This window comes from Lissotriton helveticus, chromosome 10, assembly GCF_964261635.1.
Source record: "Lissotriton helveticus chromosome 10, aLisHel1.1, whole genome shotgun sequence".
NCBI classification, from domain to species: Eukaryota; Metazoa; Chordata; class Amphibia; order Caudata; family Salamandridae; genus Lissotriton; species Lissotriton helveticus.
Window position 1 is genome coordinate 34,240,795 of NC_136071.1, and position 17,675 is coordinate 34,258,469.

At 50.6% G+C, this 17,675-nt stretch overlaps 1 protein-coding gene across 1 annotated transcript in view; it reads left to right on the forward strand.

Annotated features, from left to right (window-relative positions):
• The window catches only part of RBM10 (RNA binding motif protein 10), a 212,854-nt gene that overhangs the window by 146,891 nt on the left and 48,288 nt on the right, over positions 1 to 17,675 (forward strand). The window lies entirely within an intron of this gene.

Here is a 17,675-nt window from a genome sequence, read left to right on the forward strand (position 1 = left end):
CGAAGGAGTGCCTCGACGTCGATGGAGTGCCTCGACGTCGATGGAGTGTCTCGACGTCGATGGAGTGACTCGACGTCGATGGAGTGCCTCGACGTCGAAGGAGTGCCTCGACGTCGATGGAGTGCCTCGACGTCGATGGAGTGCCTCGACGTCGATGGAGTGCCTCGACGTCGATGGAGTGCCTCGACGTCGATGGAGTGCCTCGACGTCGATGGAGCGGTGATGCTCGACGTCGAGGAGCGGTGATGCTCGACGTCGAGGAGCGGTGATGCTCGACGTCGAGGGGCGGTGATGCTCGACGTCGAGGGGCGGTGATGCTCGACGTCGAGGGGCGGTGATGCTCGACGTCGAGGGGCGGTGATGCTCGACGTCGAGGGGCGGTGATGCTCGACGTCGCGGGGCGGTGATGCTCCTTTTGGGGCGTTGGTCGCTTGGACTCCGCTATCTTCCGTTGGGTCCAGACGTCACGGTTATGGATGTCTGGGCGTCTCGGTGTTTGACACTGTGGTGACATTTTGACATCGGAGTGTTGGTTATCGTAGAGACAGTCACTGTCTTAGTGATGGTGACGTCGTAGTGAAGTCGACGTCATGGGTTACAGCCGCGGAACACTTACCGGTGCTTGCGGCCTGGGTCTTGTTCCAGGCCTCGCTCCGTGTTGAGCCCCTCTTCGTAGGAGGGGACTTTGTGTTCCCGGCACCGTCCACTCACGACGCCGAGCAGTTGATCGGCGTCGAGGAACCCTTCTGATGGGGAGTCTGTGGCTACTCACCGCGTGTAAGCGAGGGACGTTGGTCCTTTTTTGCTTAGTTTTGAGTATTCGCATGCCTACTCATCGGCTAGGCAGGGGCCTTTGGCCCCTCAGTCTGCGAATCCCCGTGCCTTGATGCCGGGGATGCGTCTTCCTCGAGTACGGGGAGTCCCTCTCCGACTCTTAACTGGTTGGCGGTACTTAGCTTTGGTCCGCTACCACCTGCCAGGAGGTTCTGGCTTCGAATGTACGTCTGACTTGGTCGCAGGGGTGCGGCACGTAGACGTCATGCTGTGGCCCGCTGTTGCTGGGCGGTTGTGGTAGGATCCCTGTGTGGGGGTGTTTTCTTCACCGATTTATGGTTCCCCTGCCAAGAGACGGAAGGGAAGCCTTACAAGAGACCTGATGGTTTCAGTTCTAAGCATCGGTGTCGGAGCGGAGTTTTCTCTCCTGCCGACCCCCAAGTATTGTGGGTTTGTCCTACGTTGCCATACTTGTTTTCGTCGGACGTCTCTGCAGCCTGCGGCTCAGCAGGGTGCTTCTACTCTCCTGTTCTTTGGGCAACCCTTGGGCTGCCATGGGGGTAGTGAGTGGCCCGCATAAGTCTGACTTGAGACTTTTGGAAGGCTGTAGGTTTGGGGCGTGGAGACCGGCTTGAGGCCTCCTTCCCTTTCTAGCGGCGTTTTTCCTCCCAGGGTTTGCCTGTGGTCCCTGGCCGCCTTTAATACTTCACAAGTATATTGTGCGCATACGCGGGAGAGCTTGATGCTCCTCGGCGAACAAAGGCCGGCCGGGTCTAAGTCAGTCTTCGGTTCATCAGCCCTTCTCCAGCTATTCCTCCGGTCAGCTCGCAGTTTCAGCTGCGCGAGCTACAGGCGGAGGCCGATATCCTGTTCAGGAAAAGGGCGATAGGAGACGTGCCTCTGTCTCAAGGGGAAGAGGTCTGTACTCCCGGTTCTCTCTGGTTCGCAAGAAGGACAAGAAAGAGTTCAGGTCCATTCTGGATTTGCGACAAGCAAACAAGTGGATTCGGAGAGAGAGGAATTTCGCATGCTATCGTTGCATCAGGTTTTCTCCTCAGCTGCAACAGGGAGATTGGCTCTGTCATAGGTCTACAGGATGCGTACTTCCGGCGATTCCGAGTAGGCGCCAATCATTATCAGTACACAGTACTGCCAGTCGGGCTGCCCTCTGCGCCCAGAACATTCTCGAAGTGCATGACGGTGGTAGCTGCGCACCTGAGGATAAACGAGGTGTTTGTCTACCCGGACCTGGACGATTGGTTGATCAAGGCCTCCTTTTTTTCGGAAGCTCTAGCACACTTCCAGAAGACGTGCGTTCTTTTGAACAAGCTGGGGTTGCACATCAACATGTCCAAGGCTGTCCCGATTTCGGTCCAGTGCATACGGTACTTGGAAGCCTCCATCGATACGCTGTCAGCAAGCGTGTCTCCTTCGGAGGAGAGACGATTATCACTCCTTTGGAAGGCTTAGGCTCTTGTGACCGCTCCATCTACAACAGTGGGGACGGTGTCTTCTCTACTGGGGTCGATGGCCTCTGGTATCTTCCTCACGCCACACGCACGGCTGCACATGAGACCTTTGCGGAGTGCTTGGAGGATCAGTGGGATCAGAGGAATGGATCTTGGGACGACAGGATACGACTGTCTCTGCATGCGCTTCAGTCTCTGAAGTGGTGGTGTTCGGCGGAGAATCTCCTCAGAGGGGTTCCCTTTCACAAGGACATTCCCGCACACACTATCGTGACGGATGCGTCTCGCCACGGCTGGGGGGCACATTCCGGAGACTTACGGATGCGAGGAACGTGGTCCCCGCTGGAGTCCACGTATCACATCAATTCCTGGAACTCAGAACTGTTCACTTGGCACTGAATGCGTTTCTTACGTCCTTCCAGACCGACTCTCTGCTTGTACAGACGGACAATACGCCCACGATGTATTGCCTCACCAAGTAGGGGGGTTCGAGATTGCGCACTCTGTCGCAGGAGGCGCAGGCGATCTGGCGCTGGCTTCTAGCCGGAGGACTGACGATCATGGTTACCCATCTGCTAGGTGTGCAGAAGGTTCGGACAGTCGCACTGAGCAGACTGATTCAGGAAGACCACTAATGGGTCATAAACGACGAAGTACTAGGAGAAGTCTTCGCATGGTGGGGGACTCCAGACGTAGATCTGTTCTCCACCGCCGAAAGCAGCAAATGCTGAGACTTCGCCTCCGGGTACTACCAGCAGGGGACGCTGGGGTATGCGTTATGGATTAACTGGTGGAACAGCTTTCTGTACGCTTTTCCGCCCTTTCCCCAGATTCCGGCGGTACTCATCAAACTGTCCCAGTCCAGGGCGCGGATGATCCTGATTGCCCTGGAATGGCCCAGGCAGTGGTGGTTCACGGACCTGCTTCACCGGTCTCTCCTTCCTCACATACGGCTGCCGTGCAGGCCGGATCTTCTCACGAAGTTCGGGGGGGCAGATGTTGCACCCCAACCTCTCGTCTTTGAGTTTGGCGGCATGGCTCCTGAGTAGTGCGTTATGTCCATCTGAATCTACCAGAAGTTTGTATGGACATACTGAAGGAGGCTAGGCGACCTTCCACTAGGACTTCTTATGCTTACAAGTGGAAGAGGTTTTTGCATCTGGTGCAAGTTCAAGGACTGTGAGAAGTTGGCCTGATGTGCAGTGTTCACTATTCTAGTGAGCACTATATATCAGTCCAAACAACCCTTATTGATGATTGGTTGTAAGTCAACCTTATAGACCAGCTATCCTAGTAGCATGGATACGAGCAGTCTAAGGCTAAGACTCTAGAGGGCGTGTTAAGCCAGCTGTTTTACCATCACATTACCCCTTGAACACCCAGTGAAAGGACACCACACAAGTGTTATGAAAATAAACAGTGTATTTATTAGAAGCACAACAACCCTGTACTCTTTATGAGGACAGGGTGCTAGGCACACAACAAAACTCTTACGAAAATACTTAAGTTAGCACGTTATACACAAATGCCCGAGGGGCACGAAAAACCATATACTTTAAAAGTGGAATGCGAAATTACTAGCAGGTAAGTACAGTACTAATAGGCTTTGGACTCGCTAGGACTTGACTATAGAATCGTTAGATTACTTCTAGGAGGCCTAGGGGACTCGGGTGCAGAGTGTGCACTCTCACGCGGGATGCGGGACAAAGTCTATGGGAGCTAGTAAAGGCAAAGTTAGTGTTCACGGGCGAACCCGACCTGGTGGGAAGAAAACGACAGTGGATCCTGACCCTAGGATAGTGAGGCTATGCTGGGACACCGAAGTGCCGAAGTTACCTAGCCCAGGGGCTGCAGCTGCATAGGTCTGAAAAGACGTCGGGGATCTCGTTGCCGGACCAGGAGCCTGGAAGAAGGAAGTTGCTGGCAGGCGACCAGTGAAGAAAAGTTCGATGGATCCAAGCCTGGATCAAGGAAGAAGAAACCTGAAAGCAGAGGGGACCAAGTTCTTGAATCACTAGCCAGTGATTAAGTGGGCACCAGGATGGCACCGGGCGAAGTCACCTCGACTAGGTGAGTGGGCGACACTGGCTCTGCAGATCTCACGGACCAGGAGGCGTTGTCGGCGACCAGGATGGAGAGGCGAGCTGTCCCACGATGGATGAAGCTGTCGGCGTCGAAGTTACCCAGGATTGGGCAACAAGCCTTGGCTAATTCAAGCCCACGCGGTGGACCCAAAATGGCGTCTTGAGTGGACCAGGAGGGTCCGGGGTGCTCCTCTTTTGGAAGGGAGCAAGGGCCAGCCTGGAGCAACCAGACCAGCAGCAGAAATGTCGTCGGGCGTCGTTCAGAAGGCCACAAGCCAGCGGGCTAGTAGTCAAACAACGCGGTGAGCAGCAAAAAGCAGAAGGGCCCCACGCAGATCGTGGAGATGCTGGGAGGCTGCACTTCGGTGCTGGAGCTGCTCAGGGTCGGGGCTTCTCGGACCCCAAAGCACTCACCAGGAAATTACTCGGCGGGCTTGCTGGAAAGAAGTCGTGCAGTCTTGAAGATGGCCGGTCCCTCGAGGTCTCGTCACACCCACGAATCTCAGCGTGACTGATGATGCAGGTAGAGGTCAGAGGTGCCAGGGAAGCCGGTTCTCGTCGAGCTGGGCAGTCTTGATCCGGAGGAGAGACTTGCAGCAGACCGCAGTGTTCTTAAGATGGTGCCTGCGGATGCAGGGTGACTACTCCTTAGTCACAAGGGAGAAATCTTAGGAAGAAGTCTTGAGTTCCTTTCGTGGAAAGTAGTTTCAGGATTCAAAGATGATCTCATTTGGAAGGGGGCCAGTTCCTACCTTTATCCTGTAAAAAGGGGCTGGCACGCGACTAAGTCCTGCCCTAGGGGTGGGACTAGGAGGGGGGTGGTTACACCCACTTCCTTGGCGGGCTTTTCCCCAGCACAGGGTCTGGAGTGACCCTGGAACTGGTTCCAGCCAGCCTATGCACAGTGAGCACCGGGGTGCCACGTGCAGTCACCTTCCTCTAAAGCCCTGCCTACCTACAATACACAAAACCCTGTCTGGGACGGTGCTGGCACCGCCCCTGGCAGGAAACCCTTTGTCCTTATCTCCTGCTCTGGGAGGACTCCCAGCAGCAGGAGGGCAGACTTGTGTCTCGGTGGCAGCATCCATTTTGTGGAGCTGAGGCTCTGTTTGACTTTAACCGGGGTTAGGGGTTACATACATGTCGTGTCCCTCTAGAAGGGTGGAATGCTAACCCCGTCGCCAGAATTGGCGAGGGGTTAGTATTCCAATTCGTATGACACCTTACTCGACATGTTTTGATAAAGCGATACCAGAGTTGGCATATAACCGCGAGGATTATAATGCACTTAAGAGTATATGGTATGCGATATCATGGAAACGGCTAAGGGATGGGTCCCGAAAGCCGCAGACAGGCTCAGCTCATGCCAGAGCACCATCTCACACGATTCCAAGCACTCTGCCTTCAGGATTGTTAAGGCCTGCCATAGGAGTGACTGATAGGGGATCTGTGTGTCCATTTTAGGGTTAGATATAGGTATACTATATCTAAAGCAAAGGGTGAGTACACCACCTTGCCCCAGCTGTCGTGCAGCCAGTTGTGTCAGTTTAGTTAGTCAGCCCAGGGGTGGCATAATACATGCTTCAGCCCCTGGGAGACTTCTGGGTACACCTCAGCCCTGGGTACAGGGACTTGGAGAGGGCCCAGTGCCAATTCAGTACCTGAGTACAATTTGGATAGAGAGAACAGCTAGGCTGTGGGTCTGATTAGCAGGCCCACAGCCAGGGAAAGTCGTAAACCAGTGCAGCAAAAAGCAAAAATCTGGGTGATCATAGGATTGCAGACCCTACTCTCCTACAAGGACTATGACCTACGGACGTAGAAGGAAGATGTCATCCTTCCGTATCTTCTACACCTGGCGCAATCTGGCCTTAATGTCCATTGCATTGAGGTTCATCTTGCTGCGCTGACGGCCTACAGGACATGGCCTTCACAGACTTCCTTCTTTCAGGTCCCTGTGATCAAAGTGTTTTTTGGACCGCTCGAAGACAGTGTTCCCTGCTGTCCGGCTTCCTTCGCCTTCATGGGAATTGAACGTGGTGCTGTCCTGATGGATGAAGGGGCTTTTTGAACCTATTCATAAGGCTTCATTGCAGCACCTGTCCTGGAAGGCGGCGTTCCTCGTGGCCATTACATCGGCCCGCAGGGTGAGGGAAATTCAGGCGTTGTGTGGCCAGGAACCTTATACTGTATTTCATGCTGCTAAGGTTGTTCTGCGTACTCACCCTAAAAGTTCTTCCGAAGGTTATATCTGACTTCCATGTTAACCAGACTATAACTTTGCCTACGAGTTTTCAGGATCCTTCATCTCCAGCGGAACGGTCTCTGCGTTCCCTGGATGTTAGGAGGGTGTTGAAATTTTATCTGAATAAAACCAAGGATATTCGTAGGTCAGAATAATTGTTTATCAATTATGGATCAGTCAGGACCGGTCTTGCTACCTCTAAACAGTCCATCTCGAGGTGGATTGTGTCCTGTATACAATTGTGTTGCCAAAAGGCTGATAAGATCTTAGGGGGTAAACCCAAGGCTCATTCCACCAGGGGCAAAGCTGCCACGACTGCTTTGCTCCGTAGTGTTCCGCTTGCAGATATCTGCAGGGCAGCCACTTGGGAGTCGGTCCATACCTTTGTTAAGCATTACTGTCTGGACACTGTTGCCAGGGCAGATGCTCGGGTTGGGCAGGCTTCGCTGCGAAATCTGTTCGCACAGTAGTGGTGTTATTTCTCTTTTCTCCACAGCCGCTTTGGTGTGGGGATGGGCTTGCCATTCTATTCACTAGATTATGACTATACACAGAGATCCCCTACTACAGAAGGAGTAGTTTCTGTCCTGTAACTCCAGTTCTGTAGTAGGGGTATCTCTGTTATAGTCATAAGCGCCCGCCCTCCTCCCCGGTGGAGAGAGATATTCGTGTAAGAAATACTACAGGTCTGGCGTGTTACGCCTTCAAAAAGAACTGAAGGTGGAAGGGACCTGCAGTGCATTCTGGGATACTGTGAGGCTTCTGGAAAGTTCTCTTAAAGGCACAGTATCCTGTTTTGAGCCACATAATGGCAGCCTATGGGGCTTGTCTGTCCACTTCTTCCTCTCTATCATTCCAGATGGTTTTGCTGTTACAAGCAAGGTTTTCTCTGTAAGAAAACCCTGGACAGGCTGTGCTCTTTGTGGATTTTTGGTGGAATTTCTAGTCGAAGTACTGGACAGTGTAGCCTGTGAATATAGGCTGCATTATCTGTCTTTAAATTCTCTCTTAAGTGTCTGTGCAGTTCTGCATGTTTGGACAACTTAAGAGATTATTTTTGATTGCTCCGGGGTCCGCGCACATGGGCGGGACTATTCACTAGATTATGACTATAACAGAGATACCCCTACTACAGAACTGGAGTTACAGGACAGAAACTACTCCTTCCATGTGCCCATTGCACTCAAACACAGGAAGTTCCTGCGATTTCAAGTCAGCACCAATCACTATCGGTACACAGTACTTCCGTTCGGGCTGAAGTCTGCGCCCAGGACATTCTCGAAGTGCATGGCAGTGGTAGCGGCACACCTGAGGAAGAACAAGGTGTTTGTCTACCCGTACCTGGATGATTGGTTGATCAAGGCCTCCTCCTTCTCGGAAGCTCAAGCGCACTTCCAGAAGACTTGCGTTCTCTTGAACAAGCTGGGGTTGCACATCAACATGTCCAAGTCTGTCCCGACTCCGGTTCAGTGCATTCAGTACTTGGGGGCCACCATCGATACGAGGTCAGCAAGCGTGTCTCCTTCGGAGGAGCGACGATTATCGCTTCGTCGGAAGGCTCAGGCTCTTCTGACCACTCCTTCTACAACAGTGAGGACGGTGGCCTCTCTACTGGGATCGATGGCCTCTTGTATCTTCCTGACGCCACATGCGCGGCTGCACATGAGACCGCTGCAGGAGTGCTTGGAGGATCAGTGGGACCAGAGGAAAGGATCTTGGGACGACAAGATACGACTGTCTCTGCATGCTCTTCAGTCTCTGAAGTGGTGGTGTTCAGCGGAGAATCTCCTCAGAGGGGTTCCCTTCCACAAGGACATTCCCACTCAGACTATCGTGACGGATGCGTCTCTCCAGGGCTGGGGAGCGCACTCCGGAGACTTAAAGATTCAAGGGACGTGGTCTCCGACGGAGTCCAAGTACCACATCAATTTCCTGGAACTCGGAGCTGTTCACTTGGCACTGAAGGCCTTTCACCCGTCCTTCCAGACCAACTCTCTGCTTGTACAGACGGACAATACGACCACGATGTATTACCTCAACAAGCAGGGGGGCTCGCGATCACGCACCCTGTCGCAGGAGGCGGAGGCGATCTGGCACTGGCTTCTGACCCGAGGACTGACGATAACGGCCACCCATCTGCCAGGTGTGCAGAATGTTCAGGCAGACACACTGAGCAGACTGATTCAGGAAAACCAGGAATGGGTCATAAACGACGAAGTACTGGGAGAAGTCTTCGCAAGGTGGGGAACGCCAGACGTAGATCTGTTCGCCACCGCAGAAAACAGCAAATGCCGAGACTTCGCCTCCAGGTACTACTAGCCGGGGACGCTGGGGAATACGTTATGGATCAACTGGTCGAAAAGCTTTCTGTACGCTTTTCCACCCACTTCCCTGATTCCGACGGTTCTCATCAAGCTGTCCCAGTCCAGGGCGCGGATGATACTGATTGCCCCGGAATGGCCCAGGCAGTGGTGGTTCACGGACCTGCTTCACCGGTCTCTCCTTCCTCACATGAAGTTGCCGTGCAGGCCGGACCTTCTCACGAAGTTCGGGAGGCTGATGTTGCACCCCAACCTCTCGTCAACTCTCCTGACCTGCTTAGGAAGAGGTCGCTCCCCCCCACGCTCCCAAGGCTTGGTGGCTTCGAGATATCAGAGCGCCTGATAGCTGATTGCTGAGCAGCGGTATCGTAGCGCATTGAAGCAGAATCCACAGCGCGACCTTCCCCCGCATTTCTGGCGCTGCCTGCACTGCTCGTTTATTTTTCCATTTCGTGTGATATTTGCACTTTGCATTCTTGACACTTTTGTATTGTGCTGTTAGGGCTGCGCACTGTTGATAAGAAAGTATTTCTATCTTTACTCGATTGTGCCTCTATTTATCCCCCAGGCTCACCCAGTTTCGTCTTCCCCTACCTGCAGCCATTTTGTTGTTGTTTGTGCTTACTAGGCCGTAGCTCCACCCCGCGCCCGCCTCCCAGCTGACCCTGCCTCCCACAGATAGCCACAGACCTGCCTCTCCATTCCCACGCCGTGACTCTCCTGACCTGCTTAGGAAAAGGTCGCTCCCCCCACGCTCCCAAGGCTTGGTGGCTTCGAGATATCAGAGCGCCTGATAGCTGATTGCTGAGCAGCGGTATCGTAGCGCATTGAAGCAGAATCCACAGCGCGACCTTCCCCCGCATTTCTGGCGCTGCCTGCACTGCTCGTTTATTTTTCCATTTCGTGTGATATTTGCACTTTGCATTCTTGACACTTTTGTATTGTGCTGTTAGGGCTGCGCACTGTTGATAGGAAAGTATTTCTATCTTTACTCGATTGTGCCTCTATTTACCCCCAGGCTCACCCAGTTTCGTCTTCCCCTACCTGCAGCCATTTTTGTTGTTGTTTGTGCTTACTAGGCCGTAGCTCCACCCCGCGCCCGCCTCCCAGCTGACCATGCCTCGCCCCTCCCCACCCAACACCTACATATGACAGATGCCTTACCGCGCAGCGTTCACGCGCAGCGATCGCGCCCCAGTCGCGCCGAAGGTGCGCCAAAGGTAAGCCCGTCTACGCCCGTCCGCGCCTGGACCGCGCCCAGAGCCAGACCCCCTGGTCCCCGCTTCTCCCATCCTCCCCGCATGACATACGACGCCTCCTCCCTCTTTGCACTCAACCCCGGCCGACTCACTAACTGCGCCCAAGCAGCACCAGGACACACCCATGGACCCTTCACCTGCCACTCCTGCAAATTCACCTGCGTCAAGTCCCAAACCAAATCCACAAACACCAAACAGAGAGCCAACACCAACCACCTCAAATGCATCCTTCTCAATACCCGCTCGGTTCACAAACACGCCATCGACCTTTGGAATCTACTCGACACCATTTCTCCGGACATCGCCTTCCTAACAGAAACCTGGATGAATGCCTCTTCAGCTCCAGACATCACCATAGCCATCCCGGACGGCTACAAGATCATCCGTAAAGACCGCCCCATCCAAACAGGAGGAGGCATCGCCATCGTCCACAAGAACACCATCCGCGTCTCAACCAGCTCAGATGACAACCTCGCTATCGCCGAACACCTTCACTTCCAGATCCACACCGACCCCAAGACAACACTTAGGGGCACCTTCCTCTGTAGGCCACCAGGACCCCGTACAAAATTCAGCGAAGACATCACTGACTTTATCACCCCACACGCCCTCCCTTCGGAAGAATACATTCTACTGGGAGACCTCAATTTCCATCTGGAAAAGAGCAACAACAGTAACACCACCACCCTTCTGGACAATCTCGCCAATCTCGGACTCAAACAACTTGTTAACACCCCCACACACTATGCAGGACACGCACCCGACCCTATCTTCACTTCCAGCAAGCATATCTCCTTCACTCATACCACGCCCCTCCACTGGACGGACCACAGCTGCATCCACTTTATTTACAATAAGACCTCGATCCACAACCACCCTCAACCAACTCTGCGAAGAAATTGGAACAAAATCACCATCGACCAGATCTCATCATCGCTTCTTCAAAAAACCCCTGCCTATTCTACGAACCCTAACCAAGCCGCCATCAACCTCACACAATGGTTATCCCAAACCGCCGACAAATTAGCACCCTTGAAAAAACATCAAATCAAGCAAGGAAGCATGAACGCCCCCTGGTTCAACGATGACCTTAAGAAATCCAAGAAGCTCTGTCGTTCCCTTGAGAAAACTTGGAAAACAGACCCAAACACTATCACCCAAGCCGCCTTCAAAAACGCCACCCGCAAACACCACCAACTAATCCGGACAGCCAAGAAATCAGCACTCAAAGACCGACTAGACAACAACGCCCACAACAGCAAGGAACTTTTCAACATCATCAAAGAATTCACCAACCCCACCGCCAGCTCTAACGACATCACCCCCTCTCAAGTCCTCTGCGACTCCCTTGCCTCATTCTTTCATAACAAAATCGCCGACATCCATAACAGCTTTGACAACCAACCTGTAAACCAGTCCACCCCTCTCACCTTCGAACCGCTACCTCCTCCGAATATCCTTTTCGAATGGAACACAATCACCACAGAAGAGACCATTCGCTTGATGAACTCCATCCACTCAGGATCCCCTACAGACCCATGTCCCCATCACATCTTCAACAAAGCAGACTCCATTATCGCACCCCATCTCCGAGATGTCATCAACCACTCCCTTAACTCCACCACATTCCCAGAAAGCTGGAAACACGCCGAACTCAGCGCCCTTCTGAAGAAACCCACAGCTGACCCCACCGAACTCAAAAACTACCGCCCCATCTCGCTCCTCCCATTCCCTGCCAAAGTCATTGAGAAAGCCATTAACAATCAGCTCGCCACCTTCCTCGAAACCAACAAATCACTCGACTCCTCACAGTCTGGCTTCCGAGCCAAACACAGCACCGAGACCGCCCTCATCGCAGCAACAGACGACATTCGAACACTACTAGACAACGGAGACACAGTCGCCCTTATCCTCCTTGACCTCTCCGCAGCCTTCGACACAGTCTGCCATAGCACCCTGATACAACGCCTCAAACATCGGAATTCAAGGAAAAGCATTGGACTGGATCATTTCGTTCCTCGCTGGAAGAACTCAGAGTCCGCCTCCCCCCTTTTAAGTCAGAGGCCTCCGAAGTCATCTGCGGCGTCCCGCAAGGATCATCACTCAGCCCCACCCTCTTCAACGTCTACATGAGCCCCCTCGCAACCATCGCACGTCAACACAACATCATCTCCTACGCTGATGACACTCAGCTGATCCTCTCACTCACCAAAGACCCAACCACCGCCAAAACCAATCTACACGAAGGGATGAAAGAAGTAGCCGAGTGGATGAAGCACAGCCGTCTGAAACTGAACTCGGACAAAACGGAAGTCCTCATCTTAGGCTCATCCCCTTCCGCCTGGGACGACTCTTGGTGGCCAACGACCCTAGGAAAAGCCCCCATACCGACGGACCACGCACGGAACCTGGGCATCATCCTGGACTCCTCACTCTCGATGACCAGACAAGTCAACGCCGTCTCATCCTCATGCTTCAACATCCTACGCATGCTCAAAAAAACATTTCACTGGATCCCCACCGAAACAAGAAAAACGGTCACCCACGCACTGGTTACAAGCCGTCTGGACTACGGAAACACCCTTTACGCCGGTTCCACCGCGAAACTACAGAAAAAACTCCAACGCATCCAAAATGCTTCAGCCAGACTCATACTAGACATCCCCCGCACAGACCACATTTCCGCTCACCTGAAAGACCTTCACTGGCTCCCCGTCAACAAGAGAATAACGTTCCGTCTCCTCACCCACGCACACAAAGCCCTATACGAACTTGGACCTGATTGTCTCAACACGCGCCTTTCCTTTTACACCCCCACCCGCCAGCTGCGTTCGTCCAACCAAGCCCTCGCCGCTGTTCCGCGCATCCACAAAGCCACCATGGGAGGAAGATCCTTCTCCTACTTAGCGGCCAAGACCTGGAATTCCCTTCCCATCCACCTCCGCCTTACTCAAAACCACCTAGCCTTCAGAAAACAACTTAAAACATGGATATTCGATAAGTAAACCTCCCCCCCCTTCCTCAAGCGCCTTGAGACCCTATGGGTATGTAGTGCGCTATATAAATTCTGACTTGACTTGACTTGTCTTTGAGTTTGGCGGCATGGCTCCTGAGAGAGTGCAATATGGCCATCTTAATCTCCCAGAAGATTGCATGGACATACTGAAGGAGGCTAAGCAACCTTCCACTAGGACTTCCTATGCTTACAAGTGGAAGAGGTTTTGTATCTGGTGCAAGTCCAAGAACTATGACCCCAGGACATGTAAGGAAGATGTCATCCTTCCATACCTTCTACATCTGGCGCAGTCTGGCCTTAATGTCCATTCCATTAAGGTCCATCTGGCTGCATTGACTGCCTACAGGAAATGCCCTTCACAGACTTCCTTCTTCCAGATCCCTGTGATCAAAGACTTTTTGGAAGGCTTGAAGAAAGTGTTTCCTCCTGTCAGGCTTCCTTCGCCTTCATGGGAACTGAATGTGGTGCTGTCCAGGTTGATGAAGGAGCCTTTTGAACCTATTCATAAGGCTTCGTTGCAGCACCTGTCCTGGAAGGCGGCGTTCCTCGTGGCCATTACATCGGCCCGCAGGGTGAGTGAAATTCAGGCGTTGTGTTGCCATGAACCTTATACTGTATTTCATGCTGCTAAGGTTGTTATGCGTACTCACCCTAAGTTTCTTCCCAAGGTTATTTCTGATTTTCATGTCAACCAGACTATAACTTTGCCTACGTTTTTTCAGAATCCTTCATCTCCAGCGAAAAGGTCCTTACATTCCCTGGATGTTAGGAGGGTGTTGAAATTTTATCTGGATAAAACCAAGGATATTCGTAGGTCGGACCAATTGTTTGTCAATTATGGATCAGTCAGGACAGGTCTTGCTACCTCTAAACAGTCCATCTCGAGGTAGATTGTGTCCTGCATACAATTGTGTTACCAAAAAGCTAATAAGACCTTAGGGGGTAAACCTAAGGCTCATTCCACCAGGGGCAAAGCTGCCACGGCGGCTTTGCTCCGTAATGTTCCTATTGCAGAAATCTGCAAGGCGGCCACTTGGAAGTCGGTTCACACCTTTGCTAAGCATTACTGCCTGGACACTGATGCCAGGGCAGATGCTCCGGTTGGGCAGGCTTCGCTGCGAAATCTGTTCGCACAATAGTGGTGTTATTTCTCTTTTCTTCACCGCCGCTTTGGTGTGGGGATGGGCTTGCCATTCTATTCACTAGATTATGACTATACACAGAGATCCCCTACTACAGAAGGAGTAGTTTCTGTCCTGTAACTCCAGTTCTGTAGTAGGGGTATCTCTGTTATAGTCATAAGCGCCCGCCCTCCTCCCCGGTGGAGAGAGATATTCATGTAAGGAATGCTACAGGTCTGGCGTGTTACGCCTTCAAAAAGAACTGAAAGTAAAAGGGACCTGCAGTGCATTCTGGGATACTGTGAAGTTCTGGAAAGTTCTCTTAAAGGCGCAGTAGCCTGTTCTGAGCCACATAATGGCAGCCTGTGGGGCTTGTCTGTCCAGATCCTCCTCTCTATCATTCCAGAGGGTTTTTGCTGCTGAAGCAAGGAAAATCTGTACAGGCTTTGCTGTTTTGTGGATTTTTTTGGTGGAATTTCTAGTTGAAGTACTGGACAGTGTAGCTTTTTATAGGCTGCATTATCTGTCTTTAATTCTCTATTAAGTGTCTGTGCAGGTCTGCATTTTTTCGACACCTTAAGAGATTATTTTTGATTGCTCCGGGGTTCACGCACATGGGCGGGACTATTCACTAGATTATGACTATAACAGAGATACCCCTACTACAGAACTGGAGTTACAGGACAGAAACTACTCCTTCTCGTAATAGAAAAACCTGTACAAACCACCATTAGACAATGATCCGAAGTTCAAACGAGAAACTAAAATGGAGGCTAAATGTAAGCCACTTAACAAAGAAAATGATATGTTAACAGAATAGTCATTGTCAAAACGCGTCATGGAGGATTTGATTTCAGACACCCCATCGTTTGTAAACAACAGTATTTTACTCTTAGTCGAATACTTTGACTCAAGCTACTATCTGCTGGGAAATGTATAGTGGTATTTTTTTCCATTTTTTTAATCTTTTATCCCACCAAGGTGCAATATCTGCTGTAAAATGCAAATAAACGTTTTCTTTTGTAGTTGTGGGTTGGTGTAGAATGCAGGCAAATATGAGGCTAATTTCTGCCATGTCGATTCTTCCTTGCAATGTGCCCATATAAATACAGCTTAATTGGGTGCTGCTCACTTGACTTCGCCAACCTCAGTCGGACTATTTTGTGTTCTTTTGTGAAGTGCCCACTCCTTGTTCCTCAAAATGTCACCCTGGCACTATTGCATTATATGTATCCACAATTTGTCTGTCAACTAGTCCAGAAAGATGCCTTCCATTACCCAGCAGAACCATAAACAACCCAACTGCTGTGTGAACACTGGAGTATTGGGTTGGAAGGGCTTTTCTTCTTTGTGGGAAGATTTTGAGCACTTGGATTGGTTTATAGTGAAGGTTTTGAAATGTGTGTCCTTGACGTTTTGACATGTAGATATTTAGTATCACGAAGATATGTTTTGGAGCCAGGCCTCATGCAAGCCGGTTGTCCAGTTTTGGATGCGTGTATATTTCTTTGCTACACAAGTGAAGAGCAGCTGCTATTCAGTACTGGGTCAAACATTCTGGGGGCCCTTTTGATGCAGAATATCAATGCCATCACTTCATAATGAAATTTAATCTGTAGTGGCAAATACTTTTAAGGTGCATATTCTTTACGTTGATAAGCCGCATCATCATCCTACAGGGATTAAACCCTCTGCAATAGGCACCCAAATGCCTGATTTGAAATGCTATTCCAACAAATGAAGGCATCTTTTTGTAGAGCGAAATAAAGTAGCAAATTAATGTTTAGGGATTGTGAAATAACTGGAAAAGTTAGCTTATTTGATTCCAGTGCTCTTAGTACAAGTTCATCCTCCTTGAAGAGGTCTGAAATGTCCTGCGTTGAAAAAAACAACATCCAAAAGAGTTCACGTTTTAACAATCTAAAGGGTTCTGCTCAGACACACCTGTCTGGTTTTCCTGGGAAATCCACAGACTCCCCACACCCGATTCAGAATAGATGCTCTAACGAGACTGCCAGATGGGTATCTTGCTTATACAAAAGTTGTTCTGCAACATGTGCAGACCTCCTGGATCGCTCCAGGGCTGCAGAGACTCGGGAACTGAAGTTGCCATATCCCATTGGACATATAGCTGCGTGCAAATCAAACTAGTGTCGGTGAATCATAGACATACACTCATACTTTTTAAATTCCTTCGACTATACTCCTGCCCACAGAGCAAAAATAGACTCCTTACGCTGATGCTTTTGATCTATGAACAAGCTGACTTTATCCACTTGGCAGTGAGATGTCCTGCATACAGGTCTCCTGCGCCACTGAGTATTGAATCTCGCTTTATCTATGTACTTTATGATAAAACTGAATTAAAAAAAAATTAAAGTGGAAAAGGTTCATGCATTACTGCATCTCCAAACTGTTAGACTCCCTTATGTTAATAGGGCGCTCAAGTCTAATCAACTTTTTGTCTCCTTGCAAACCTCACTTGAGCTGTACCATCTCTAAAGTAGGCGTCACTAGGTGGATAGTTAAGTTCATCCAGACTTGTGCCAAGACCAAACGCACACTCCCGGTGTTCCCTAGAGCCTACTCTAAACTCAAAAAGGGTACCACCCTAGCACTTTTAGGTAAGTTCCCTGTAGAAGGTACCAGTAAGGTTACTATTTGCTGAATGCCACATTCTTTCAACAAGCATTGTTGTGTGGATATTTTAGCTTGTCCGAAAGATTTAATTGGACAAGCAGTCTTGCAAACACTTCTGCTCTCTAACCACTGCTTTTGAGAAGGACTGCTTATGGTTGCATATAAATCCAAAAGAGCTTCAAGCTGCAAAAAACATTATCCCATGTAAGTAACTGGTTTATTAGAGAGGATCACCCCTCTCCAAGTGATGGAAAGCTAAATGCATGGCTCTTATTTTGCCAATTAATGTGATCCTCCCAGAACATATCTGCTAATACATGATGGGATTGATTTATAACCTGAAGGCCGAAAAAGGTGTTTTTTAAATCAGAACAATTGCATTTGCCTCAGAATAGTTGCCGCCTTTTAGAAACCTGAATCAAGATTAGGCCATGTAAGAGTAAATTCAAAGATGATTGGCCCTGGGGCAAGGATCCCACTGATACTCTATCCTCTCTGTGTCCAAGCTATACCATGTCAAAAATATAATCAGTTGTTGGTGCGCACTTTACAGTTGTAATAAAATAAACAACCTTTGCACTCACTGATGGTCAGAGACGTCTATTTAAGATACCAGAGGATGCAATGAACAACAAGGCTAAGATTGTCAAGACTTTTTGTAATAGCTGCAGTGCCGTCATTGGAAGAACGCCTTACTAGACCTCATTGTGTGTTATGGTTCAATTCTTTTTATTGGTATTTTCTAA